Source organism: Bos grunniens, chromosome 11, assembly GCF_055505025.1.
Source record: "Bos grunniens cultivar Pamir isolate PY7600 chromosome 11, Bosgru_T2T1.0, whole genome shotgun sequence".
Taxonomy (NCBI): Eukaryota; Metazoa; Chordata; class Mammalia; order Artiodactyla; family Bovidae; genus Bos; species Bos grunniens.
In genome coordinates, this window is record NC_141175.1 from 38,962,919 (window position 1) to 38,990,221 (window position 27,303).

General features: G+C 48.0%; 1 protein-coding gene across 3 annotated transcripts in view; it reads right to left on the reverse strand.

The window, feature by feature from the left end:
- GALNT14 (polypeptide N-acetylgalactosaminyltransferase 14) overlaps positions 1–27,303 on the reverse strand; it is a 216,101-nt gene that overhangs the window by 148,091 nt on the left and 40,707 nt on the right. The gene's annotated exons all lie outside the window — the stretch shown is intronic.

Genomic DNA, 27,303 nt, shown 5'->3' on the forward strand with positions numbered 1-27,303 from the left:
GCTAACCATTAACTACAGTCTGGCTATTAAATGCTGTTCATAGCAGCGCCTCAGAGGGGTGCCTCCCCAGTCTCGATGCACCTTTAACAGGCCCACGGCTGTCAGCATGGTTCCTGGGGGCCAGCTGCACATCCCACAGCCAGGGTTGGGTGATGCGTCTAAGCTAAAGAGCTCTCCCAGTGAGTCTTGGCATTGGGGCCAAGTGGGGTCACCTCTCTCCAAGGGAAGCTGGGGTGGCCCAGGGGACACTCAGTTCTGCAGAACCAGCTGACTCTTCCCAGAGTCTGACTGCACCCTACCTCCCCAGCCAGGACTCCTGTGGGGAAGCCCAGGACACAGCAGGCCCCAGGACAGATATGAGATGAATAGGCTGCAGGAATCACAGATTTCTTCCCAGTAGGCTTTTAAGAACAGACAGGTCTTCTCCTGGCTCTTTGTCCTGCATTTTTCTCATCTTCCTTTCCATTTCCTTCTTAAGTGTTGGTGTTTCTCTTCCCAGCTTTCAAGTGACCCCCTCAACCCCTGCAGTGGCCATCCACACTCAGGCAGTCAGCCATCATCCAAATGCCAAACTCCCCCAGGGCTCTCTCCTGAGCTGCAGACTCCCTACCAGGGGTCCCACTTGGACATCCCATCAACCCTGCAAACCCAGCCTGGTTCCAGCCTTATTTCCACCTCCCAAGCCCAACATGCTCTTTCTCCACCCAGCTCCAAACTCAGCTGCAAGTTCTTTCCTCCATTCAGTTTCTCAAACCAGACATTTGGTATCTTCCTTAATTTCTCTTCCTCAATCCTCACAAACGGGTTTATTAATTCTGCTTCCAAAGATGTCCAGAATCTGCCTCCTTCCTCGCTCCCATTCCAAATAAAATCATCCCATCCCAGTCTGGACTCCCATCATCCCTCCTTAGGACAAGTGAGTGCCTCTTGCTCCTCACTCCAATTTGCTTCCTCAAAAATGTCATCAGGATGGTTTCCCCAAAACTAAGGAATGACCACAAATGTCCCCTTCTGGAAACAAACTCTTCAAATTCTCCCCCTTGGCACCCAAACTCTCTGGCCAGTCTCACCTCCAAAGACCCTCCCCACTTACCCCAGAGTACTGTGTGACCTTGCGAGCTCCAGCATCGTGATACATGAAGGGTTCACTCACGCTATTTCCCCTTCCTGGACTGTTCTTTCCTTTATCGCTCATACTTTCAGCCCAGTTTCCCGGCCCTTTCAGAATAAAGTCTTACAACCGACTCTAAACCTGCTTCTTTTCTGAGTATTCATCACTATATCTTATAAACCTGCCCCCATGTACCTACTGTCCCCACTCACACTGAACAGTCCTTGAAGACAAGATCTAAGTTTAAGTTCATTCCTACTCCTAACATTTCATACAGTGCCTGAACCAAACAGGTTCAATAAAATCTTAAAAATGAACTGAATTCCTCCCGGGTAGTACTTGAGAATACTCTTGCCTGGAAGCAAAAGATTTGAAAAGACAGGAGGGGACTTCCAAGATGAGAATTTCATTCTCATTTCAACCCTATTGGGCAGAGTCCTCTTTCACAGATGCCAAGAGAGGAAAACAGCAAGCTTCCTAGCCAGGTCCATCAGAACATGGAACGGATGTCACATCCACATTGGTGCAGAGCGGCTCTCTCCTCCAAAGAACCTGCTGCAAACCCTTGATTCCAGTGGCAACAGAGATTGAGACTCCAGTGGGCACTAATCTGTTTTTGTGCTCCTACTGGGTGCACAAATCAAATGGAAGGTAGTGTCTGCCCGCACGGCTTTCAGGCTCTGTGGAGAGTCTAGACACAACCGAGAGAGTAGGATAATGTAAGTTAATTTCTAGATTATCAGAGCTAGTGACAACCTTCGGGGCCAACTCCTCCAGTGCTTTCCCCTACCGCCCTCAGAGACCCAGATTCTATAGGAGCATCGAGGGGAAACTGGGGCTGTAGAATCTGTCCCAAACCCTGGTCCCCTAAAACCAAAGCTACACTTTAATCTGGTTCCTATCTGCGACATGGCAGACATCAATCCTACGAAAAGGATTCACCAAGGGTAACATGTGAAAGTTAACATCCATTCTAATTCCCTAGATCATTCAATTAACTTATAGAGTAGTCAAGACTGTATGTTTACATGTCAGAATCCATGGTTCAAAGGAAACTGATTTCTATTAGACTGGCAGATTTCAGATCATCCAACAGGATCTTGTCAGACACCTCTGCCCCTTCAGATCTGAAGCCAAGAAGGTATTTACGTCTCGCTCCCCACCCAGCATGGGTCCTCTGCCTTTGCAGCGCTTTCCCACCAAGGCTCTGGCTCAGGAAGCGAACGTCTCTGTCTTAAGGAAAGAGCTATGCTCCCTGTGCTAGGTATCCCTCAGACCTAGGCTTCCGGGTCCTCCACTGGCCCTGCAAGGCCCAGGCTGCAGGAGTCAGAGCGCTCAGGTCCCGCAGCAAACCCAGTGCTGCTTCTCAGAAATGGCTCTGCTCTGAATAAACGTGGTGGCGGAAGGCAAGCAGGACCAGGAAAGAAGGACTCAGGATATTTTTGAAAACTACACAGCCAGGTCCTCTCCGGGGAATAACTTTTCCTTTGTCTATATTGATCTCCAGAATAAACAGAGGAGAAGGGAGAGAGCAGTGAAAAACCGTTAGCACGGTTAAAGAGATTCATCTCCTCCTTCATTCCCGGCAGATTAAGCGCTCAGAGTCTCAGGCTGGCTGTGCTTCTCCTCGGGGATGAAAAGTGGGGGCGCTGGAGGAACAGCTGGAAGCAAGCCCCAAACCAAATTCTTCCTTTCCAGATCAGCCCTGAAGACCTGCTCTGGGCTCCCATTGAGTTAGAAATCTATGCATCCATCTACATACTTTATCACTCACCCTTTTATTATTTTAACTATTATATGGATGCTTGAAGTCCGCCTGGAGGGCAGAGACAATGCCTGATTTTTGTTTGCTTTCTATGTTTTTGTTACTTTATATTGGAGCATAGTTGCTCTACAATGTTGTGTTAATTCTGTACAGCAAAGTGAATCAGCTATATATATGTGTGTGTGTGTGTGTGTATGTGTGTGTGTATCCCTCCTTTTGTTGATTTCCTTCTCATTTAGGTCACCACAGAGCACTGAGTAGAATTTCCTGTGCTATACAGTAGATTCTCATTAGTTATACATAGTTATACATATATCTATTTTATACATAATAGTGTATATACGTCAATCTCCCAGTTCACCCCACCCTCCCTTCCCCTCTTGGTATGATCAGTTTGTTCTGTATATTGGTGTCTCTATTTCTGCTTTGTCAGTAAGTTCATCTGTTTTACACTTCTGTCTTTAAGCCTCCCCCTTCCTCTCCCCTCCCTCCACAAAAGGCTGAGATGACCCAGGAAGAGCATTGCTATGAGTTAGTCCAGATCCCTCCCTTCTATTACAAGGTTGTGGGAACTTAAGCAAGTCCACTGATTCTCTCTGGCTCCATTTTCTGCACAGGAGAAGTAGGAGAATAATTTTCAAGAGTGGTTAGAATTAAGGTCAAGCCTAGTTCAATGTCTGATAAATCTCAGTGGACAAGATTGGCAGGGTGCTGGGTGGGGTTGCCAGCATCCCACCAGTAAGAGGCCAGGAGGAAGGCCTGGGATGGCCCAATGCTGCCATGCACCTTTCAGACCCATCAACTTGGTAATGGCCCCTCCTGAGTCTCATAGATTTCTAGGTTCTGCTCACCATCATCAGATTTAAAAAATGATGTGTGAGTCAAAGCATTGTGAAAGGACTCACATTTAAATTGCATGGGAACCTTCTGCTCTGAGAAAGACCACAATCAGCCATTTCACACATCTTCCCCAGGTGCCCAACAAATCCTGGGTGTCCAGCAAATTTGCCCTGGGTGCCCAAGGGGAGCAGGACAGCAGGGCAGAGGGAGGAGGTGGGCCTGGGTTTGGGTTCTAGCTTTGACACATTCGTGCCAAATAGCCCCACCAACTGCCCCAAAAGGCAGTAGACTGCAATGCCCAGAGTGTATGCCTTCAGCTCAGGATTCAAATCCCTGCCCAGCCTCTCCCTAGCTGTGTGACTTAGAGCAAGTGGCTCAACTTCTTTGAGCCTTCTGTTCCTCAGCTTGCTCCCAGGGCTGCTATGTGAGAGAGATGAGATCCTAGGGAAGGTACCTCCCCCAGAGCAGGACATCACATGGCAGATGCCCCCTTCCTGGGACCCCGATTCCCCTCTTCCCAACAACCCAAAGGCTCCATTCTGTGTACCCATTGTAAGATGCTTCTCACCAACAGACGCCTCAGCTGCGCCATTCTTAGGCCACCCCAGGGGCCAGCGCATCACTGTCAGAAGCAGAGGGAAGCATTTATAACACCCTTCCCTGCTGTAAAGCACTCAAGAGCCTGTCAGAAGCTAGAAGAGGGAGGCTGAGGCTGGGCCAGTGGCCCAGTTACTCACGGACTCTGACCAGGACTCCCAGTGGCCGCCAGGGGGTGGAGCTGGGGGAGAGGGCATCCAGCCACCTGTTAAGGGTCTCGTTTTGCTGGTGCAAGAGAAATAAAGGGCTTCTTTATGTCCTAGGGCTGAGCAAGCAGGGAAGGAGCTATGCAGGGAAGGCTTTAATTAGAGCTCTTCCCCTCAGAAATGCTGACACGGGCTGGACAGGAACTACCTCTCGGCCAAAACATCCTCATCCTAAAGATCTCACCGTAAAGATAAAATCGGCTGCAGATACTGGTTTCTGCGCTGAGCAGAAAGGCGAAGAAGGGAGAGACTGGGGAGGGCACTGGCTGCAGGCCCACCTCATCCACGTGCAGGGATGCTCAGAACTCCAATCCCAAGACCCTCCAGCAAGGGGCGCCCACACCCACCAACACCAGTGATGCGGCTGGATGGCGCCCACTTCTGGCTCAGCCAAGGACTTCTTTCTGCCCCCAGCAGCCACGGCATCATCCTTCCCTCAGGGACTACTTTATCCACTCAGACTCCCTCCGTCCGGTTCTGGGGGAGCAGACGCACCCTGTCCTTCTCACCCAGCCACTAGACCTCCCTGGCCATCAGTTCTCAGTTCAGTCACTCAGTCGTGTCAGACTCTTTGTGACCCCATGGACTGCAGCATGCCAGGCTTCCCTGTCCATCACCAACTCCTGGAGCTTGGTCAAACTCATGTCCATTGAGTCGGTGATGCCATCCAACCATCTCATCCTCTGTCGCTCCCTTCTCCTCCTGCCTTCAATCTTTCCCAGCATCAGGGTCTTTTCCAATGAGTCAGTTCTTTGCACCAGGTGGTCAAAGTTTTGGAGCTTCAGCTTCAGCATCAGTGAATGTCAGCTTCAGCATTCAGTGAATATTTAGGACTGATCTTTAGGATGGCCTGGTTGGATCTCCTTGCAGTCCAAGGGACTCTCCAGAGTCTTCTCCAACACTACAGTTCAAAAGCATCAATTCTTCAGTGCTTAAGCTTTCTTTCTGGTCCAATTCTCACATTCATACATGACTATTTGTGGACAAGGGCAAGGTAAGCTAGCAGGAAGAGCCTCTCCAGCCCGGATGTTCCAAGCGAAGATGAGGAAGAGAATTGGGGGCCCAGCCTGGCACCCAGATAGGGAGTCCAGAGACCGGAGCAGCAGCCCCCTCTCCAAGCCAAGGACAAGGGGCAGAGGCCCATGAGCTGGTGAGCACAGAGGCGCAGAATCACTGAGGCCTGGGCTGTCTCCACCGCATCCTGAGGACTTAACAGAATACCGAGCTTCTCCCCAGGAGTCCTGCGACAGGCAGACACATTTGCTCAGATAAGTGGGGCATATGCAGGTGAGTGGATCTATTGTGAAACTAGGCAGGATCCCTAGCTCAGCCCCTAAGGGCACTAAGACTGAGGTTGCCTCCCATGCCACAGTTTACCCAGCATCAAGGGTAGGGGAGCCTGTCCTATTGCAAAGGGAAGACACAGGCGCAGATCCCACTCGTGCAGTAAAAATGACCCTCTGTTACAGACGCCGCACTCTGTTTCCTCTCTCATCAGCTCACTGAATTTTCATCTACATTTTAGAAAGTGGGTGTGACTCACTCCACTTTTTAGACAAGGACTGGGGCTTAGAGGTGCTCAGTGACCAGCTCAATATCCCCCGGTGGCTGAGCCACCTCCAGGCAATCTGGACACACTCAGCAGTAATGTTCCCACAAGTCACGTTCCAGGGGAGATGCAGGCAGAAAGGCCTCGTCCCTGAGTCTGCTCTGCCTTCCTGCAGGTGTAGATTCTCCCTGTCTAGACAGCAACAAACTTTAGGAGCCTCCACTCCCCATCCCGCCCCCAGCTCTACTCAGAAAGGGGATCCCAGTCACTCCTCAAACTGGAGCCTCTGGTCACGACTGTGGGGCCCGGCCCTGCAGGGACCTGGGTTCTGGCTGATTTTGAAGGAGAATAAAGGGCTGCACCCCAAGAAAGGCCCCTAACACGATACTCACTTTAAGCGATCCCCCTTCTTCTCCCAACCCCAGAGTATCCAAATCAGATGCTGAGTCACCCTGGGAGCAGCACACCGCCCCTCACCACCAGCCCCTGGCAGCCCAGGACAGCAGTGGAGTCCTTGGGTGTTTAAGCAGATGCTGGGTTATTCACAATACAATGGAAACAACCCAAGTGCCCACCGACTGAGGAACGGGCTATATTATTTCCCAATTACTTTTGCTACCATGTGGATGAACCTTGAAAACAAGTTGAGTGAAAGAAGCCAGTCCCAGAGGACCACACACTGTATGCGCTCATTTGTATCCACTGTCCAGAACAGGCGAATCCTCACAGAAAGTAGACGAGCGGGCATCAGGGGCTGGCGGGGGGGGTGGGGGTGGGTGGTGGGATGAAGATGCTCTAAGAGTACGATGGTTGTACGGACAGTGATGGCTGTATGCCCTGTGGATACACTGAAATACTGAATGTATACTTTCTATGAGTGGGCTTTATGGTATATAAACTGTATCTCAATAAGGCTATTAAAAAATAAGAAGATGCTGAGTCATGCCCTTTATCTTCCTTTCTGGAGAAGGGTAGGGAGCAAATCAGTATCTCAGAAACAGCATTAAACATCCTCACGATTATTTACCCCAGGCCACATCAGGAAGGCCAGAGGGTCTGTGTTCATTGGAGTGTATTTGTCTATGGACAGGTTAGATGCCAGCATCTACCCTACAATCATCACGCTTATCACTGCCTGCATCCTGGTTCCATCCTAAGCACTCTGCTTGTATCTCCTCATTTATCCTTCACGATTGCCCTGTAAAGGAAATGCTTTTATTACCCACACTGGACAAACGAGGAAATGGACTTCTGAGAGGTTAAATGTGCTGTCTTGCCCGAGGACAGGCAGACCCAGTGCGAACCAGGAGGTACATCTCCAGAGCCCTCCCTCTTCCCCCGACCCTGGGAGAGCTTGCCGCAGGAGCTGACCCCCCACAATAAAAACCAAACTCGCGATAGGAAGATGTCTTTTTCTTCCCGAGAGGCCTCGGGCAACAACAAGATGGATCTCCTTTTAAATGACTGTCCACTGTTGTGTGTGATAGCTCCTTGGTTTTATCTAATCCTCCTCAGCTCACGTTACTGCTGTCATTTGTCTCCCCCATCCCGATGGGCTGATGAACAGCCTTGCTCGGTGAGAAGCCGGCACTGTGACAGGGAGGAGAGAGATCCATCAACACTGGCCCAGACCCAGTGAAGGAATGGAGAACAGCTTAATCACTCAGCCCACAGCCAAGCCACACTTTCCTCCATCCACCTACACCTCTCCCCGGAGTTCCACAAAGCATCCTCCAAGAGCCTCTGGGAGGAAAGAGACAAACCACCTGAGCGGAGGCCCAGGATGTTCAACGCAATCGTGCACTCAAGCCTGCTTCCCATGTTCTCACCCACTTGCCAAGTACCAGCTGGAAATCCAGCCAATGTTTGTCTACCATCCCAAAAGGAGCACAGAAACAAACCTAGGATGTCAGTTTGAGGACTATAAAGGGGACACTCTAGGTCCTAAACAGTCTTCTAAACACAAAAGGATTGTAGAAATCTTGCCCAGGAGGTCCTGTCCTCAGACACAGAGGTGTTTCTGTCCCCCTGTTAGGGCTCTGACTCATAGGCCATCTACTTCCACCTGCCATTTCACACTGAACTTACACAAGCTTGCAGTTAGGCTCCACAAGCCCTGTGATTCATCCATTTTCTACCAGCCCAAAAACTGCTCAGCAGCAATTTATCAGTGTGCCCAAGGGGAGGCGGCTGACAGCCATGAGCCGGTGCAGCCGAAACAAGCAATGCTGTGAACCACACTTCTAATTTTAATTTGAAATCTTATATCCTGGAGCTTGAATTTTTTTTCAGGTGCATCCAAATTCCAGTGTGTAGCAAATGCCCAAAGCACTGAGTGGGTAGAACAATCCAAGATCCTTTGCCCAATTGCAAAACTGCAGCTTTGGAAGTGTGGGTTCAATGTTTGCAGGACAGAGGGAGGTGGCCCTACTTGGGCTTGGGCACACACTGGCAAGAGCAGTAAGGGCCGTCTTTACTGGCAGAGAGATGCCAGGGCCTTCCTTGAACCTGGAGAAAAGTAGAACCAAGGTCAACCAAGGATGCTTATCATGAACCTGAGTCCTCCTCGGACTTGTGCTTCCGCAGCTGTTTCTTGAACAATGTCCAAAGGACAGCGGAGCATAACGGAGAGCCAGAGGCTTCAAGGACAGTCACCTGGATCTAAAACCAAAGGTGGACAGAGAAGCTTCATTCAGAAACTGGTGAAGAGTGACATCTTCTTCCTCATTGCAGCTGTTCCAGGTTCTTTCATTGCCCAGCCACACAGAGTCAGAGCCCAGGAGCTTCTGACTCTGAGTGTCCCTACTGGCCTGTCCTGTCTTACAGAACTGCTAGGCTCACCTGGCCCCAGGAACTTGCCCCGCAGCTTCTGAGCTGCTCCCAGGCCCTCCTCCTCACCTGGCCTGGTGTGTCTGGGCCTCCCTTGCTCGCACCTCTATCCTTCTCTCAGTTCTGGTGTCTCTCCCATCCTCCAGACCCCTCGGTGGGCTTCTACTCTCTGAGACAGGACTGGCTTCATCACTGGTAGGTCCCAGTGCAAACAAAAGTGCAGTCTGTTCTGCTCCTTGTTCAAAAAATCATCAAGAATTTTAAGAGCAGACTTAAAGCCAAGCACAGAGCCATGTGCGGCTACATGAACTGCAGGCCCAGAAAGCTGGCCATGCTCTGGGAGCTGCCCTGAATCAGACATCTGGACTGGAGGTGCTGAGCACCCCCAGAAGGAGCTGTCACCCTGGGACAGTGTGGACTGTGGGGTATAGAGTTCATTTGTGTGACCAAAGAGGGAATCGGCAGGGGCAGAAAGGGAAGTGACAGAGACATATGGAAGAAGAGACGAACCTGGGGAAAGAGAAGCATTTCAGAATGGGAGGACGGAATGGAGGGCGTGATCACCTTGTGCTGGGTGGACGGGGGGTAGGGGGAGCCTAGGGTGGCCCCGGCTCAGGGGTGCTCACTCCCCTCCCCTGCTCTAGTTTGCCTGAACAGTTCTGCCTTCCTCCACTTCCCCCTTAGTGGACCCACTGACCCACAGACTCCTGCAGCTGAAGCAGACCCGGAGGACATCCTGTCCCATGACAGACGATGTCCCTACAGCACTCCTCACAGTGCATGGGGACCAGCAGACTTCCCCTCCCCTTGCAGATGGGGCCAGAGGGTGAGGGAAGCCATTCACACTAGGACCCCAGGCAGAAGAGTGCCGAATAGGGTGGCCTGGCCACCAGACTCCAACCTTGTGCTCCTGCGCCCTGCTCTGGCCTTGCTAATTGTCTGTGAGACAATTAGCAAAAGTAGCTCCTTGCTACTTTCTCAACATATGATGATAAACTGTCTTGTGCACTTAAACACCTGAGTGTTGGATACATGGAAGAAGATGTGGGTAAGGAGAATACCCAGGTTCAGAGGAAACACCGGGAATCAAAGAGGCCAGGCAATCTCTGCTGGGAAAATCACCTCTTCTTGGTGATGGGAGCTAGTGGTCGCCTGGGAATAGCAACTTAAGGGCTCTAACTGTAGTCCAACAGCCTGGACCCAACACTCAGCAGCTCTAGGATCTTGGACAAAAGATGTAACTATTCTACTATTCTATGCAGAGTGTGACTCAGAACAGGGCTTCCACCATCCCCATGCATCTTTCACATACAAACCTGACTCAACCATCCTTGAGCCTCCCCTCTGGTCCCCACTCAGAAGTGGCTCCAAAAAGACCTCTTGATTGACCTGCAGACAATCAGAAACAATCTTGGGATGATAGAGACACGGGTTGGAAAAGTGTTTCTTGACTGGTACAGGATGCATGTCACAGCTGGTTCTCACAGCGCTTCCGAGAAATAGAGACAAACATCAGAGAGAGGTCTGGCTGGACCGCGCCCAAGCCCAAGAGTGACAGCATGTTTACAAGAGCTATTAGGGGTTGCTGCTCTTCGTATGCTTACGGGGTGATTTACTCCACCAGGGCTGGCAGGCTGCTCCTTTGCCTTTCACCGTTGAATTGATTATTGAATCACAAATATCCCGTTTGCATAACACGAGTGAACTTCAAGGCAAGCAGGAAATACCAAGCCCACAGTAGGAAGACCTCTCCCTAACACTGGGCTCAGACTCTGGTGGGTTCTACACATGCGTTCATGAATCTGGGAGAGAACTCTCTAAAGTACCCCAGAACTCCGACAGCCATGTCTGTCAATCTGGCCAGAAACTGTCTTCTCACAAGCAGACCCAGGTCACCCATGGACCAGAAGCCAAATATAGAAGGAACAGCGGGGAGAAGTGGAGGAAAGACTGGGAAATAGCAGGCAGGGACATGATGCTGCCCATGTGTATTTAGAGGGCTGTCCTGCTCAGGGTTCCCATTTATTGAGCATCCTCTACGGTCAGGCACCATGCAATGCAATCCTTCCAACAAACCTTCCAGGTTACTCACTCTTCTATATGAGCAAACGGAGACTTGAAGAAGTTCAGTGACTGACCCAGGAGAAGTTGAGGGTGCAAACCCATCGGTCCACAGTTCATTTAGAACCAACTCTGCTTCCCTTGTAGCTCAGATGGCAAAGAATCCTACAAGGCAGGAGACCTGGGTTTGATCCCTGGGTCAGGAAGATCCCCTGGAGAAGGGAATGGCAACCCACTAAAGTATTCTTGCCTAGAGAGTTCCACGGACAGACCATGGGGTTGCAAACAGTCGGACATGACTGAGCAACTAACCCTGCTCCTATGAACACTCTGTCTCCACGTCTCCTCATACCCGATGTCCTCTGATGACTCCCTCTGAGCAATGAGGGAGGGCCTCATAAAGCAGTAACAGTGGGAGGGGAGGGTCTTAGAGAGATGACCACTTAGAATGAGGGCACTACCTCTCTGTCTGATGAGCACTGTTGAAGCACTGATGCAAATACAGAAGAAGTACTAAATTGTGTGTGTGTGTACCTGTGTGGATATATACACACAGACTTATACATACGCATATAAAGAGTGGCCTCAAGAAACTCATAATCCATTTGAGAAAATAGGAAACAATGAATAATACAATAACATTGTCTAACTGATTTAGACAGTAAGAACCACATGTAGGATAACTATATGATTTGTCATCCACACTGGAATGCTCTCAAGAATGAAAGGAGACACTGTTAATAATTGCACTGGGAAAAAGATATAAATGGAACTGGCCAAGGTGAACCAGGATGTAAGGTCACCTCAGGTAGCTAGATGGTCATAAACTCCAGCCAGACATACACAGAGTGCACTTTCAAGCGTCCTATACAAGTGCTGAGTTCTGCACAGTACCACCCCATCACATCCTTGTCCCTGTGACAAGGCACTGAATCTTCTGTTATTATTTATATTATTATAGTAACAATCCTTTTAATAAATGCCATTTTGCTGATTAGGTATGCCTGACACTGTACTAAGCCATTAGACATCAGCTTGTTTGAGTCTCACGATAAGAGAGGGGCATTATTTAGACCCATTTTACAGATAGTAAAACAGGGAACAAAGAGTTTTGGTTCAGTGACATGCCCAGTGGCCACAACAGTGAGTACTCCAGCACTGCCTGAATAAAAAGGGCATTGTCTTAATTACAAAAGTGTAGGTTCTGACCCGTATTCCTCAAGGAGGTTATGAAATCCAATACGCACACCCATCTTTCACCACCCACAGCTCAGCTCCCGCCATTTCAGAGTTTTCTTCCCTCCATTGTAACATCTGTTTCCCTACTTAACATCTGTTCTTGCTTTCCCTTCAGTTATCTCAGGAAATAATACTCTTTCCTTCTCTCTAAATATCACTTTCTCCGTTTCCATTCTTGTTACAAATCTCCAAAGATGCTCACTAATCTTGTTTGATAAGCCTGAGTTCCTTCATGAAGGCAAATGAAAGTCTAAGTTGTAAAATAAAATTTAAAATAATAAACAGTTATATCATCCAATAATGACACCGAAAGTGCCCAGAAGTTCCCTTGTACAATCCCCAGAAATCTCTATTTACCTCTTCATCTGTCTTTAATTAAACCGACTTTTCCCTAGGTACCAGCAAAATACACACATCTCTCACTCACTCTCATCACCTCTGGGTTTCATCGCCTGATGAGGTGGGCAGCCACAGCACTGCCTAGTTTCCCTTGCACATGCATCGCACTTCAGCGTAGGTCTACACTGAAAGGCTATGGTGGACGGGCCAAGGAACGTAAGATTCCTCCTGCTGTATCCACGGGGAAGTGTGTACCAGGTCACAGATGGAGTTGGTTCAGTACCACCCTGAGGACAAGAGCAACCAGGGGAGGCCACAAGGCTGAGGTTGGGAGCTAAGGACATTGCTACGTCATGCCGGAAGTGACAACGCAGGAGCAAAAGTGCAGGGATACAGGAAATCTTAAGAAAAGACTGGCTCCAGCACAGACTGTGCTGGGTCTGAAACGAGTAGGCTGGAAAAAAGGCCACGACCAATTATGTTCATTAGTCAGTAGGGACAACCGTCAACAGTATCAGGTTCTGCTGTGGCAGAGAAAGTTCAGGCTTGTTAAGGAGGAGAAAACTTGAACGGTAATGATCCTGCTCAACAACTTGCGCGTTTCAGCCAGGCTTTGAAGATGGTAATTAGGTTTGATAACATTAGACACATAAGTTCACCAGGTTTGCCCCTCCATTCCTGTCTTAATCAGCCCTTCCCTTATTAAAGGAACACAGATTGATAAGAAAACCCTATTGTTTTAAAGGTTACCAGAAAATTGCACCCAGAGTTAAAGCCAACTAAATGACTTTAGAAGAAAGGGTCAAGATTGGAATTTCTCATCAAAGCAATCCTGGGAGGATTTGGCCTACTAAGGGTTTTTCTTTCCACTCCCTGGACCCGGGTCAAACCAGCCGACTTACCCTGCTGACGTGAGCTGTCTTGGGGCCAGCCTTGCTGCAGTGCCAGGACCAGGGAGCCCCTAGGCTCTGGCTCCTGCCCACTCAGGACAGTGTTCACTCATGGCAAAGACTCAGAAGCTGGGCAGCCTGGTGAGGCCACCAAGATGATCAACAGGGAAGAGACAGGTAAGTGAGGTCAAGGCACAGGACAAGATACAGGCTGGGAGAAAGCGGGTGCCAGAGAGCAGGGCAAAGCAGGGTTAGTGTTTAGATGAGGGGAGCACAGGGCTGCAGACTCAGGCACTTCGGGTCCACTGGAGCAGGAAGCTGCATGGGCAGGTCTTCCACTGTGCACGCCCATCCCAGGCCCTTGGAGGGAGAGCAAGGGAGCTTCATAGCGGGCCCAGGGCTGGATTCAGAGATGAGGGGCCCAGATCCTCAGCTGTAGGCCATTTTTAATTCACGAAAACATCAAGAAACAAGAAACAGAAATGCATGCTCTGCTTTTTGGCTCAAGTGACCACATCTTTGGGAAACCAGCTTGTCTGAACCAAGAGCCATAGCCCAGGCACCACATCCAGAGGGAAGATGATGGCCAGGAAGAGCTGCTCCTGCAAACAGTCACACGTGCTCATGCGTATGCTTAGAAACAGCACAGGAAACCAAATAAAATATATTACCCTGAATAATAGGGAGAATAGGATTGCCAGGTAAAATACAGGAGCCCAGTTAAGTTTTGGTATAAGTAAAACATATATTGCCCCATGCAATATCTGGGACATACTTACACTAAAAAAGTATTCATTGCTTATCTGAACTCCAAATTTAACTGGGCATCCCCTATCTTCATTTGCTAAATCTGGCATCCAGAAAACCATGTAATATCCATTCTATACCTAGACTCTAAGTGCACTTCTGTGAAAGTCCAGCAAAGGACAGCTATAAATAAACAAAAGTTAGATGTTTGTATATGGAAATTAGTTTTTAAAAACCATTACTTTCCAGAAGAGGGAGACTAAGAGGAGAAATTACTCAAACCCAAGCATGAATTATTACAGGAAACACTGTGCTAGGAGACTCAGAGGACATGGTTTCTCGTCCCAGGCTTGTGACCTACACAAGTCACATACAATAATTTTTACACTAAAGAATTAGTTTGAGGATGGACTAGGAAATGTGTATTTTCTTTCCAATCCTAAAATGTTATGATTCAATTCAATTAGAACTATAGGAACAGGGTGAAACAAATGTATTTATGTTCCAAGTCTTAGAAAAACAAAACTAGAGGGCACCTGTTTCAGCTTAAAAGATGCAGGTTCTTTCTTTACAGGTCTCTTCTTTCTATTTTAACATATCCATCATCTCACATAGTCACTTTGGGGGGAGGGTAAGAACAATTAAGTTTACCCTCTTAGTAAATTCCAAGTATATAATCTAATTAACTAGAGTCATCATGCTATATATTAGATCTCCAGAATTTCTTCATCTTTCATAATTAAAACTTTGTACCCTTTGACCAACATCTCCCCTCCCCACGCCCCCTGTAACCACCATTCCACTTTCTGCTCCTATGAGTGTAACTGTTTTAGATTCCACATATAAATGAGATCATGCAGTGTTGCTCTTTCTGTGTCTGGCTTATTTCACTTAGCATAATGTCCTCCAGGTTCATCCACGTTCTCACAGATGATAGGATTTCCAACTTTCTTATGGCTGAATAACATTCCATTGCATATATAAGCCACATTTTCTTTATCCATTCATCTACTGGTAGACATTTGATTTCCCAGCAGGCACAGAATTCATGTGGTCCTGCACTAAGAGAAAATTTTATGAGTTGAGGACAGAAATAGGATCAGAAAAGATGAACCCAAGTAAGTTACCTGGACCTCTACTACCGTATGGGGGTCCATCCCAAAACCTTCCCAGGCTGATAAAAGGAAAGAGAATAGCCCTTCCATAAACAGCCCTATTAAGGCTGTATCCAATTCCAAAGGTATGTCTTAAAAGATTTTGTTGTTGTGAAAATACTTTCTGAAAATAAAATCCACTGATCCTCATGAAGACAATTTGTTTCAGATAGGGTAAAGCTCAATTAATCATGAAAGATGCTGACAAAGCTTCATGAAGGTCGTACCAAAGGCTGGCAGAAGTCAAGCACTGGATTCTCAACAACGATTAGGACAAATATCAAGTTTGTGTGATCATAGCTATTTCTTCTCTACAGGTTCAAGTTCAGTTCAGTCACTCAGTCATGTCTGACTCTTTACGACCCCACGGACTGTAGCACGCCAGGCTTCCCTGTCCATCACCAACTCCCGGAGCTTGCTCAAACTCATGTCTATCAAGTCAATGATGCCATCCAACCATTTCATCCTCTGTCATCCCCTTCCCCTCCTGCCTTCAAATCTTTCCCAGCATCAAGGTCTTTTCCAATGAGTCATTCATCAAATCAGGTGGCCAAAATATTGGAGCTTCAGCTTCAGCATCAGCCCTTCAATAAGTATTCAGGACTGATTTTCTTTAGGACTGACAGGTTCAAGAGTGCCTCCCAAAGAAGACAAATTCAGTCTAAATTTTAAAATCACTTGGGAACCACAAAAGTAGAAAAGCTTACCCTTTCTTTCCTAATATGCATGTAAGCAGAAAGGAAAGGTAAAGACTGAGTTAACTCCAACTATAAAAAGTGTTTTGGTGTTGGATCTGCCCAAAACAGCCTAATTCCATCTCAGCAAAGACACATTTTTACATTTACAGAAAAAAACAGTTAAACATTCAAAAGTGCACATGCTTATTTTGTTGGGAAAATTATACACATTTGTTTGATTAGCTTTGGTAAATAAAATAACCAAGTCATCACTCAAGACTCAGACGTGGCTGCAAAATTGATTCAACGAAATGTCAAAATAAATCACAGCTTAAAAATGCATGGTATGTAACTTCTAAAAATGAAAACCACATCTATCTCTGTCAGAGTTCTGAAGGCTGTGCATTAAAATTATATCAAAAACGAATGCATTTTTGAAGGGAAAATATTGATTTAATCGACTCTTCCTGACTAGTGATTCAAATCATGATTTGAATCAATTTGATTTTAATCGAGCCCACCCTTTCCAAAAGTCATTTATACATGCCTTTGGAGTGCATGATGTTATTTCCAGTGGTCTATTTGTCTCTCTAGTTATAGGATGTTCAGAGTGATATGAAAAGGGCTGTGTTCCCCACGCCTTGCCAACACAGCAAGAGCGCAGCCTTCTGCAAGCCCAGACCAGTTGCAGATAATTCCAGAAAGGCCAACCAAGCACCAGCGATAATCACTAAGTGACGAGCAGGCAGCCACATGGGATCCAAGTGCAGGTATAAAGGCCAAGCCTCAGCGGTAGAAGTTCAAGTGTGACAATTCAGGCTTTTGTTCAATCCCAGGATGGAAGTCAGGAACAAGGCTGACCTTGGTCCTGGGGGACTGCAGTACTCAGCGGATGTCAGCCATAGCAGGGGCTGAGAGCCAGAGACCAGGACAAGGCAGGATTTTAGGGGGAACCAGAGGATTAGAGAAGCCCTTGCAGGAGGCTGACCTGCTGCTAAGAACATGAATTAGGGGTTTGGGGAAAGACAGTCATGCAGAAACTGACCAGGTAAATTAACTGTCACCCGGTCTCAGCTTCCTGAAGGGGATTATCGACTTTCTAAAGATTTAGAATGTGTGGCACAGGTCAACTTGGTACATGGGAAGTGCTCAATGTTAGTTATTGCTGATGAGGAGGTGGATGAAATCGTCCCTGCTAGTGTAACCAACTGTCCAGTTTGCCCAGAACTGATCAGTTCCCAAGATGTGGTTCATCCAGTACTAAACCAGGCAAACCAGGATGGCTGGTCCTTCTCGCCCTTCAAACTGATCACAGAGCCTGGGGTGGGGCAGAAGCTGCAGCTGGGCTTAAGTGCCTTCAGCTGTGGCCATCAGAGGCCAGCAGGGTCAGGGAGCCAGGTACTGCATCTTGCTTCGGGGAAAACTGAGTTTTCTTATTTGCGGATCATGGTCTGGCCTTTCCCGTCACAGCACCTGGTGAAGTGAACGTGGTGAATCAATGATCGTTAACGAGCTGCCCAGTCTAATCATTTCCTCCCGTCAGTTCCAGTTAAAACAGAACAAGAGGACGGGTGGGAATGGTAGGAAGCCGGGTCTGGCTGCTCCTGGGATCATCAAGTTTCAGCTGGTCTCCCCACCTTTCACTGGGTACCAACAGAGCCTCACTCACTGCAGGAACCTGGAGGGTGGTGGGCACTCAGCCTCACACATAGCATCCGAATAAGTGGTGTGACGAGCCCAGAGTTTTGATCTGCTGCCTTCTGAGATGTGTCTCTGCAGAGAGGCCTAGGCTCTCAGCTGGGGTTACTGTCAGGGAGCCCTGGTTCAGTGCGCAGGCCCTGGTCTCCTGGGTCAGGGGCCAAGGCCTAAGGCCTTCCCTATAATCTGTCACCAGACCCTAAATGCAACCCAACAAGAGGGCAGTTATACAACCTCAGAGGCTTTCCTGGTGGTTCAAACGTAAAGAATCTCCCTGCAATGCAGGAGACGTGACTTCGATCCCGGGGTCAGGAAGATGCCCTGGAGAACAGAATGGCTACCTACTCTAGTATTCTTGCCTGGAGAATTCCATGGACAGAGGAGCCTGGTGGGCTGCAGTCCATGGGGTGGCAAAGCGTAGGATATGACTGAGCAATGGAGTTCCTACTCCCTGTCCTGCCGCTGACGAATCCCACAACAGGGGAAACAAGTCTCTCCTGGAGGATGCTTGGTGAGAGGTTGTTGGTGGGGGAAGCTGCCAGGAACCCCTCGGTTCCCTGAGGTTTTAGGGATGGGCTTAGGAACACGATTCCTAGAGGCTGCTGCTATATAGTAAATCCAGAGAAAGCACCCTTGACCGACAGAACTGCACTTTTGCTGCTGTGCTCTGCCGTGTCCGACTCTTTGTGACCCATGGACTGTAGCCTGCCAGGCTCCTCTGTCCATAGAATTCTCCAGGCAAGAATACTGGAGTGGGTTCCATTTAATTCTCTAGGAGATCTTCCTAACCCAGGGATCGAACCCACATCTCTTGCGTCTCCAGCACTGGCAGGCAGGTTCTTTGCCACTGTGCCACCTGGGAAGCCCGAACTGCATGTTTATCGCCCTCCAAATTCAGCCTGAGCTAACACACGCCAGACAGGCACTGGGAGCAGCCACCACACAGGGCTATTTTGCAAATTTTACCCTCATTTAATTCTCAGCATAAGACTCCAAAATAAGCATTACTATGTCTCTTTTTTTTTTTTTTTGGATGAGGAAGCAATCTCAGCGAGGTGGAATTCGAGGCTAAGAGAAGTGAGCTGTTCATGCAACGAAGCTACTGAGGAGCTGGGTGTGCTGGCTGAAGCAAAACCAGTTGATTCTGGAACTTTAAAGATGTGGGTGGGGATGGGGATTAGGAACATGCTCCCAGTTGATGGTGGCTGATGTGAGGACCCAGGGACCTGGGGCTGGAGGAAGTCTTCCCTGGGCCAGCCATCCCGTGTGGTGTTCGAAGCCTCGTGGTTGATGTATCCAGCTCCTCTATGTTTATTAAGCTCTTTGACACCGTGACCTGATGCTCAGCTTCACTGGGTCCTGGGGGGTGGGATGGACAGGCGGTTCCTCTTTGGAAACACTGCTGTGGTGCCTACTGAAGGAGAAGCATGGCTTCATACACCCCACAGGTTAGGACTGGAATCATGGCTCTGCCCCTTGGTAACTAGGCAGCCTTCAGAAGTCACTTAACCTCCCTGAACCTCAGTCTCTTCATCTATAACCTGGCTCACCCATAGCTGGTATGACCATTAAAAAATAGCACGTTTGGCATGCTTAGCACTGAATGCAGTACGGAGTAGCCCTCCATACATAGGGAAGATTATTTTGAGCAACATTTGCTAACCCACCCGGGTGCCAGGCCATTAAGCCAAACAGAATCGATGGGCATCCCCCCATTAACAGCTTTTAACCATGCCAGACTGACCTGTCTAGCTAGGAGCCTGACTTGACCTGTCTAGCTAGGAGCCTGACTTGAAGCCTCCATTCCTCACTCCTGGTCTTGCAGTCATCCCAAAAGGCAAACCAGGATCAGAACAACAAGAAGGGCTTCCAGACAGAGAGAGGGGAGCCAGTGCTCAGACATAAACTTCAGAGTCTCTAAAAGATGCTCGCAAGCACAGCCGCAGAGTCTGCCTCTGCAGTCCCAGGCCTGAGCACTGGTGGCCCCACCATGAAAACCCAAGCTGCACCCTGACTTCCGCCACCTCCGTCACACTTTCTCCATCTCCCTGTCATCGCTCCCCCACCGCCTTCTAATGAGATCATTGGAAGTCACTCCACTTCCTTTCTGTGCACCGCTGTGGCCCCTCAGCTCACCTGTGCCTTCTCATCACTTCTCTCATTGAAATGCTCAGTTCCTACCCGTGGGTGACACCCGCTCTGTCTCATCCCACCCTGGCCATCAGGCCTTCACTATGTTCCAAGACCTCTGGACACACCACACTATTCCAGGCTAAAGTGTGACTTCTAGGCACATAGAGTTGTCACCTCTTCAACCCTTTCACCTGCTACTACCCTCCAAGTCATTGTCTTTTAGTCTCATACGTCAGCTCAGGCCCACGGGCCCACCTGCCTGCAGAAGCAGATCCCTTCAGAGCATCTGCTCACAGCACTCTTAATCAGCAGGCTGCATGGCTCCCCAGGCCCCTGACCTTTACTTCCCATCCCCCTCCAGACCTTCCTACTGCTGCAGAATGTGACCTTGAGAAAGTAACTTCAACCCTCTGGAGCTGGGTTTGCAGCTCTAAGGACAGAGTTCTATGAATTATGTTAAAAGGTAAGATAAAAAGACCCTGTGAATGTGGTAATACCTTCAAATGAATTTGTACCTTATTCATTACAACACCATCATTTGAAAAACAGTAGTACATAGATGAGTGAGGTCTATTATTACTGGCACACTGTGGCTTCCTGGACCCAGGGTAATAATTCCACAGTCCTCCAGGGGTCCACAGCCTGTAGGTTGGCAAACAGAAGAAAGACTAGATAATCTCCGAGGGCCTTTCAAGGTCATTAATTCAACAAATACTTACTGAGTGCCTGCCAGGAAGTGTACATTCTAGTTAGAGTGACAGAAAAAAATCCAAGAGAACAAATGAGTTCGAAAGAATGACTAATTATGGTAACTGGTAGGAATCACAGGACATAAAGAATGAGCAGTGTGAGGGGAGTGGCCTCCTTTAGAGAGAACAGTTAAGGAAGGCTTCTTGGGGGTAGTAACACCGGACCATATAGTCTGGACAATGGCAAGACATCAGCCAGGAGAAGGGGTGGGGTGGGGAGAAGGAGGGCAGAAGGCTTTCCAGGAAGAAGAAACAGCCCTTCCAAAGGCTCTGAGGCAGGTGCCAATGCAGTCTGTTTAAGATCTTTATGGCTGCAGATGGGGACATTAAAGGGGCACATTATAGAGAAAAACAATTCCATTTGGATGTACCGACTTCAAGGGTTGTGCATGGCATCCCAACAGCACCATCAAGACAGCTGAATAGAGAGGAGGCGAACACCCTGAGCCAGACACCCACCTCCAGGAGTCATCAGCACAGAGATAGCACCTCAAACTCTGTGAACAGTGATGGAGTTTAGAGAAAGAAAACAAGAGTGGCTTCAGATCTATCCTGAGAAACACCACCCCTGAGCTGGTGGAGAGAAGAGGGAGCTGAGGAGGGGCAGTCGTGGAGGGAGAGTAAAACCAGGACCTGGTGGAGCCATGAAATCCCAAAGAGAAAGGAGTTCTGGAAGGAGGGAGCAGCTTCCTGGGTGGAATGCTGCTGAGCGATGGAGAAAGTAAGATGAGGATAGAAACACATCATTGGCTTTGACAATGAGGACGGTGTTGGTGACCTTGACTAGAGGGGCCTCGACCAGAGTGAAGTGGTTGTGACAGAAGCCACTGGAAGAGGTGGAGGCAGAACAGGAGGTGAAGAACTGGGGTCACCCATGTGCAGGCAAACTCTTCCAGAGGTCTGGCTATCAGTAGGAACAGAGCAAAGGCACTGACGATGAAAGACTATGGTAGATTATCGCTCATCAAGCACGCACTCCCTCTCCCACCACCCACAGGAGAGGAGCGTGTTTCCCACCCCGCTAATGCTGGACTTGGACACCTGACGTGATCTGGCCAATGAGATGCGCAGATATGCCCCAAACAAGGGCTTGAAATGCGCTTGCCTGACTGAGCCCACTCTCTGTGGCTCCTGCCTTTCTCGACAAGAAGAACACACCTTGGGTAGCTTCTGGATGAAGGAGGATGAATGACATGTGGAACAGACTAGGACACAACCCACAACCTGAAACCCAGCTTAGATCTGTGGACTCCTAGCCACAACACGGAGGCTAACGAGCAAAAAACAAACACTTATTATACAAATGCCTGAGACACTGTGTTTATTTGTTATGCAGCATGATTATGGACATGACTGACTGATACAAGGGGAAGCATGTGTTCAAATATCTTTTTTTTTTTTAAGATATACTAGAGTATGTTTGTATACTAATGGGAAAATGATCTATTGACATGAAAGAGGATTTTGCTGCCTGGAAATGTGAGATAGCTTTGGAAGGGCATCATCCATGAGAAAGCAAGAAGGAAGGAGGTCCTGAAGACAAGTGGAGGCATTGGCCTAAGGTAAGTGAGGGGGGTGATATAGCCTCCATTATAATAACAGAGAAAAAAATGGGTACAGACATCAGAAGATTTAAAAGTCTGGTCGAGGGACGATGAGGAGCTCGGGTTGTATGGACTCGAACTTCTCAAGGAATAAAGATGCAAGGTCATTTCTAGGACGTGTCCTTGGTGGTGGTGGGGGGAGCCTTTTTGCCTGCTATATACCTTTCCTTAAATGTCTAATTTTCTCCACTGATTTAGATTCTAATAAGCCCTGCTCTCTCCTTGAAACCTTTTCCTAACGACCCTAGATTACCAGGACACCTCGCTTGTCCTACAGCATCTGTAATCTCAACTCCCGTCCAATACTGATTAGCCTTCTCAATGCTTCCTGCAGGACTAACGCCTCCCCTTCGCTCTGCTGGACCTGAGCCTGATAAGACACGTGGGCCATGCCGTCTGCTTACCAATGACATAGTGATGTCATTGGTCATGCTGAGGAGGCTTAATAATTACATGTTAACCGGCTTAAGAAGAAAAAGTATTTGTCTGTCACTGTTTCATCTTCTAGAATAGCTGACTTGGACCAAAACAAATCAGGCAAGACTAGCTGTTAAAGAGTTAGCCACTAGAACTATTGTTTTTGGAGACAGACACATTTTCTGGTTTGGGGTTATTTTATTTCTCACTTCTTATGCCAACTTCCCTGAAGCCTGATCCGTCTTTTTTTTTCTTCTGGACTGCTTCAAAAATTCCTTCATCAATCCTGCCTCAGACGTACTGACATCTTCCCTGGGAAAGCAGAAGGGTTATTTTCTAGATGTGCTTTAATGCCATTGCTTAGAGGGTTTTCTGTTTTATTTTTAATGGAACAAAGGGCAGCAGGTCTGACAGGTGATGCTTGGGAGCCTGTATTTCATACAAGGGGTCCCAGAAATAACAAGCAGCCGGACTGCTTCCTGCATCCCAGTTATGCAGATCTTATTTATACCTGGGAGAGATCAGAGGGAGCTAGCTCTTGAGGGCCTTCCTAGCCTGAGCCAAGGTAGCAGAGTGTGCCTTGAAGTCTCGGTTCAAGGAGCCTGACAGTTTCACAAGGTCCCTCAACACCCACCAGTTATATGTGGAGGAAACAGGACTGGTCCAGAGAACACCCCAGGCTGCAGGGCTACCACGGCAAACATGTAAAGTTAGGGAGGCCGCTCACCTTCCATCCCCTAGAGAGGTTCAATCTACCCTCCTAAGTTCCCCTCATTTCCAGACGCCAGAATCATCAAGCCAGCCCACCTTCCCTTCTCTACTGGAGCAAAGCATCCCTCAAGAAGGCTTCCCAGATGGCTCTAATAGTGAAGAATTCACCTGCAGTGCAGGAGACAGAAGAGATGTGGGTTGACCCCTGGGTCAGGAAGATCCTCTGGAGGAGGAAATGGCAGCCCACTCCAGTATTCTTGCCTGGAGAATTCCATGGACAGAGGAGCCTGGCAGGTTACAGTTCATGGGGTCGCAGAGTCATACACGACTGAAGAGACTTAGCATGAACACACGCATGTCCCTCAAGAAGCCCTCCAGTCTATGGCTGGGCTGGGTGAAGGTCCCCTCTCCTGAGATTCCAGAAGCACCCTACTCTTACCTTCTAGCCAAACAATGACAATAACATTAGGTATCTAAAGATCTAAGATACCTGAGCCTGAGAATTTAAGGCTCTAAGCTCTCTGGGTCTGGGGCTGTGTCTTACCCACCTGAATTTCCTTCTCTAGCAGTGTGCTAGACACAGGTGGGTGCTGAGTAAATGCTTTGCTATAGCCTAACAGTGGAGGCAGCAGAGAATTCAACCTGCCTGGACTAAGCCTCAGTTCTGCCTGAACCATGGAGCCCGAGGCAGTCACTTCATCTTTAAGGGATTTCCGCCTCTACTGTGAAGCTAGATATTTTAATATACACCTCACAGGTTCCGTGAGGATAGAATTAAATAATGTGTGTTCATGAACTGGCAAGCGTTTTACAAGGTAAGTCATTAATAGTGATTCATACTAAAGACTGTAAAGATTGGAGTCCCTCACCCCAAAATATTTTCACTTTTAAACAGACCCTCTGACCTTCCTTCCCTTTTGCATGGAGGGCAATGTTTCCATCCTCATCAATGGTGGTATTTCCAGCATGGATGAAATACCATGAATTGTATTTTTTTGACTGAAGGAGATCCTCAGATCTTAAATACAGACATCGACCAGAGGTCAGCAAGCTGTGGTCCACCGCCCAAATCTGACCCACCACCTATTTTTGTATGAAAGGTGAGCTAAGAACGGTTTTTACATTTTTAAACAGTTGGAAAAGCAAGTCAAAAGATGAGTATTTTGTGACACATGAAAGTTATATGAAATTCAAATTAGTGTCCATAAATAAAGATTTATTGAAACACAGCCATGCTCTCTTGTTTACATATTATCTGTGGCTGCCTTCAAGCTACACCAGCAGAGCAGAGTAGCTGCAACAGAGACCATATGGCCTGTAAAGCCAAATTATTTACTAACTGTTCTTCAATGGAAAAGTCTGCCAACTTCCAATATAAACTTCTTTCTACTTCAGTTCAATTCAGTCGCTCAGTCGTGTCTGACTCTTTGCGACCCCATGAATCGCAGCACGCCAGGCCTCCCTGTCCATCACCAACTCCCGGAGCTCACCCAGACTCACGTCCATCGAGTCGGTGATGCCATCCGGCCATCTCATCCTCTGTCGTCCCCCTCTCTTCTTGTCCCCAATCCCTCCTAGCATCAGAGTCTTTTCCAATGAGTCAACTCTTCGCGTGAGGTGGACAAAGTACTGGAGTTTCAGCTTTAGCATCATTCCTTCCAAAGAAATCCCAGGGCTGATCTCCTTCAGAATGGACTACCCCAAGGCTACTCCAGAAGAAGATCTAGAATGAGTCTTGATTTGACTCTGGGAATTTTACTTTAATAGAGGTATGGGCAAAACGGATCACATTCAGGTAGTCAACCGGGAATGTCCCGGGACTCAGACACATGTCATGGGAAGAATGGCTAGAGACATAATTAAAGGGGAGCTTCAAATATCCAAAACACTATTAGGAAGAAGGAAGATAAGGATCTTTCTCCGTGGTTGTAAGAAGTAAATGAAAGGCTGAAGACCCATTTCAGCTCAACCTAAAGAAGCATCCTGGCTATCAGTGCTGCCTCAAGCAATGAGTTCCCCATCACTACATATTCTCCAAGTAGTGAATATACAATGTTGTGAATATAAAATGCAGTGATCAGTGACCAGCATCTGTTCATCTTTTAGAAGACTACTCATCTTACAGAGGCTTCCTTAACTACACCACAAGCATCCACAGGGTAGAATATTCCCAGAGGCCATGTTTGTACAGCAGAGAAGGCCATGCCACTTCTAGAAGCAGTGCCTGGGAACTCCGGGCTGCACATCCTGAACAGGAACCAAAGACATGGTATGTTGATTCCCACACACCAGGCCTCTGTCTCTCCTCTTTAGGAGGAAGATAACGCGAATCTATCATACCACACTGCTGCAAAGAATAATGAATAGCAGCGTTAACAAATGACAAGTGCTACATTTCTTATTATTATCTATCATGTATACATCACTTTATTTCTGTAGCATCCAGCAGGTGTTGAATGCAAATGGACTGAAAAACCCTTTTGCAGACTTGCAACCTCTTGTAAAGAAAAACAGCCAGGAGCATAACAGTAAGGCTGCCAGGTTATTCCAAGATCTACGCTGAGCAGGACTTGAGAAGTCCCTCCCGAGCATGTTGATGGGATGGAAGCCCACTGAATTCAGGTCAGTCACATTTGTTTACGGTGCAATAAGATCTACCCCGGCTGCAAGCTTTAACCTGGTCCCTTCAGAGACCAAAGCTATCTGTGAAAGTGGCCGTGGGCAACTCGTGGCCAGAAGCACTTGATCACTCTCTTTGCAATAGGATGTCCTTGAGCTTCCCTTGATTCATTTTTATTGCATATGCCAGACTTTACCACTCCCCAGGTATCTCTCAGCTTCTTCTCTGCTCTCTCCATTTTGCTTATGGAGAATGGAGGTTTATGATTAAGTAATTTTCCCATAGAACACAAGGCTGGTCTTGAGACTGGAAGGCACAGGCTGCCTCTGGTCCAGCAATGATGTCCCCATAGAGACACTAGGCGATGTGCTGGTGAGGGGCAAAGACTGGAGTAGAGGCAAGTGGGCTCTGGTTCCACTGCTGCCCCAATAACACAGGACCCCACGTGGATCATTTCTCCTCTCTGCCCTTAGTAGCTCATCTGTCCAAGGAATGGATTGGGCCAGAAGTCAGGTTAGAGGCACGGGGGAGGAGTATCAAGATCAAAATGAGAAAGAGAGTCGGACACTGATACAAAAGAACCACCAGGCAAATGTCAAGTCTTGCGTGGAATCAATGAGCATATTCTGGCTGAGTCACTGAGAGTACAAATAATGTGCTGAACTAAAGAGGGAGGAACAGCAGAACAGTCATGGATGGGGAGGGAGGTGGGGGGGAGCAGTTCAGGAGAGAGGGGACATGTATGCCTATGGCCAAGTCATGTTGACATATGGCAAAACCCATCACAATAATGTAAAGTATTTATCCTCCAATTTAAATAAATTTTTTTAACTCAAATAAAAAGTATTTGAAAATAAGTTTAATTATATTATTATAAATCAAGCTGTCATAAAATGTTTGAATAAACCAAGAAAACTACAAAAGAAAAAGAACAATCATGGGAACAACTGGGAGTGGAAAAAGAAAGGTGGAAAAACCAGAGATGACTGCATCTTGGCAGACATCTGTCACTGCAACAGCTTAATGTCATCAACATGAAACAAGTAGGGTAACCACTCGGATCCCACCCAGAACGCAGTGTCCTTGTTCCAGGCGTGCTAACAAAGATGCCTCAGCTTGGACAACAGAGCAGGCTGAATATTTGCCTCAGCACGGGCCCTGCATTAAGCTACTCCTTCCCTGTGTGCGTGCTCAGTGGCTTCAGCCGTGTCCGACTCTTTGCGACCCCATGGACTGTAGCCCACCTGGCTCCTCTGTCCATGGGGATTCTCCAGGCAAGAACACTGGAATGGGTTGTCCTGCCCTCCTCCAGGGGATCTTCCCAACCCAGGGATTGAACCCACATATCCTACCTCTCCTGCATTGGC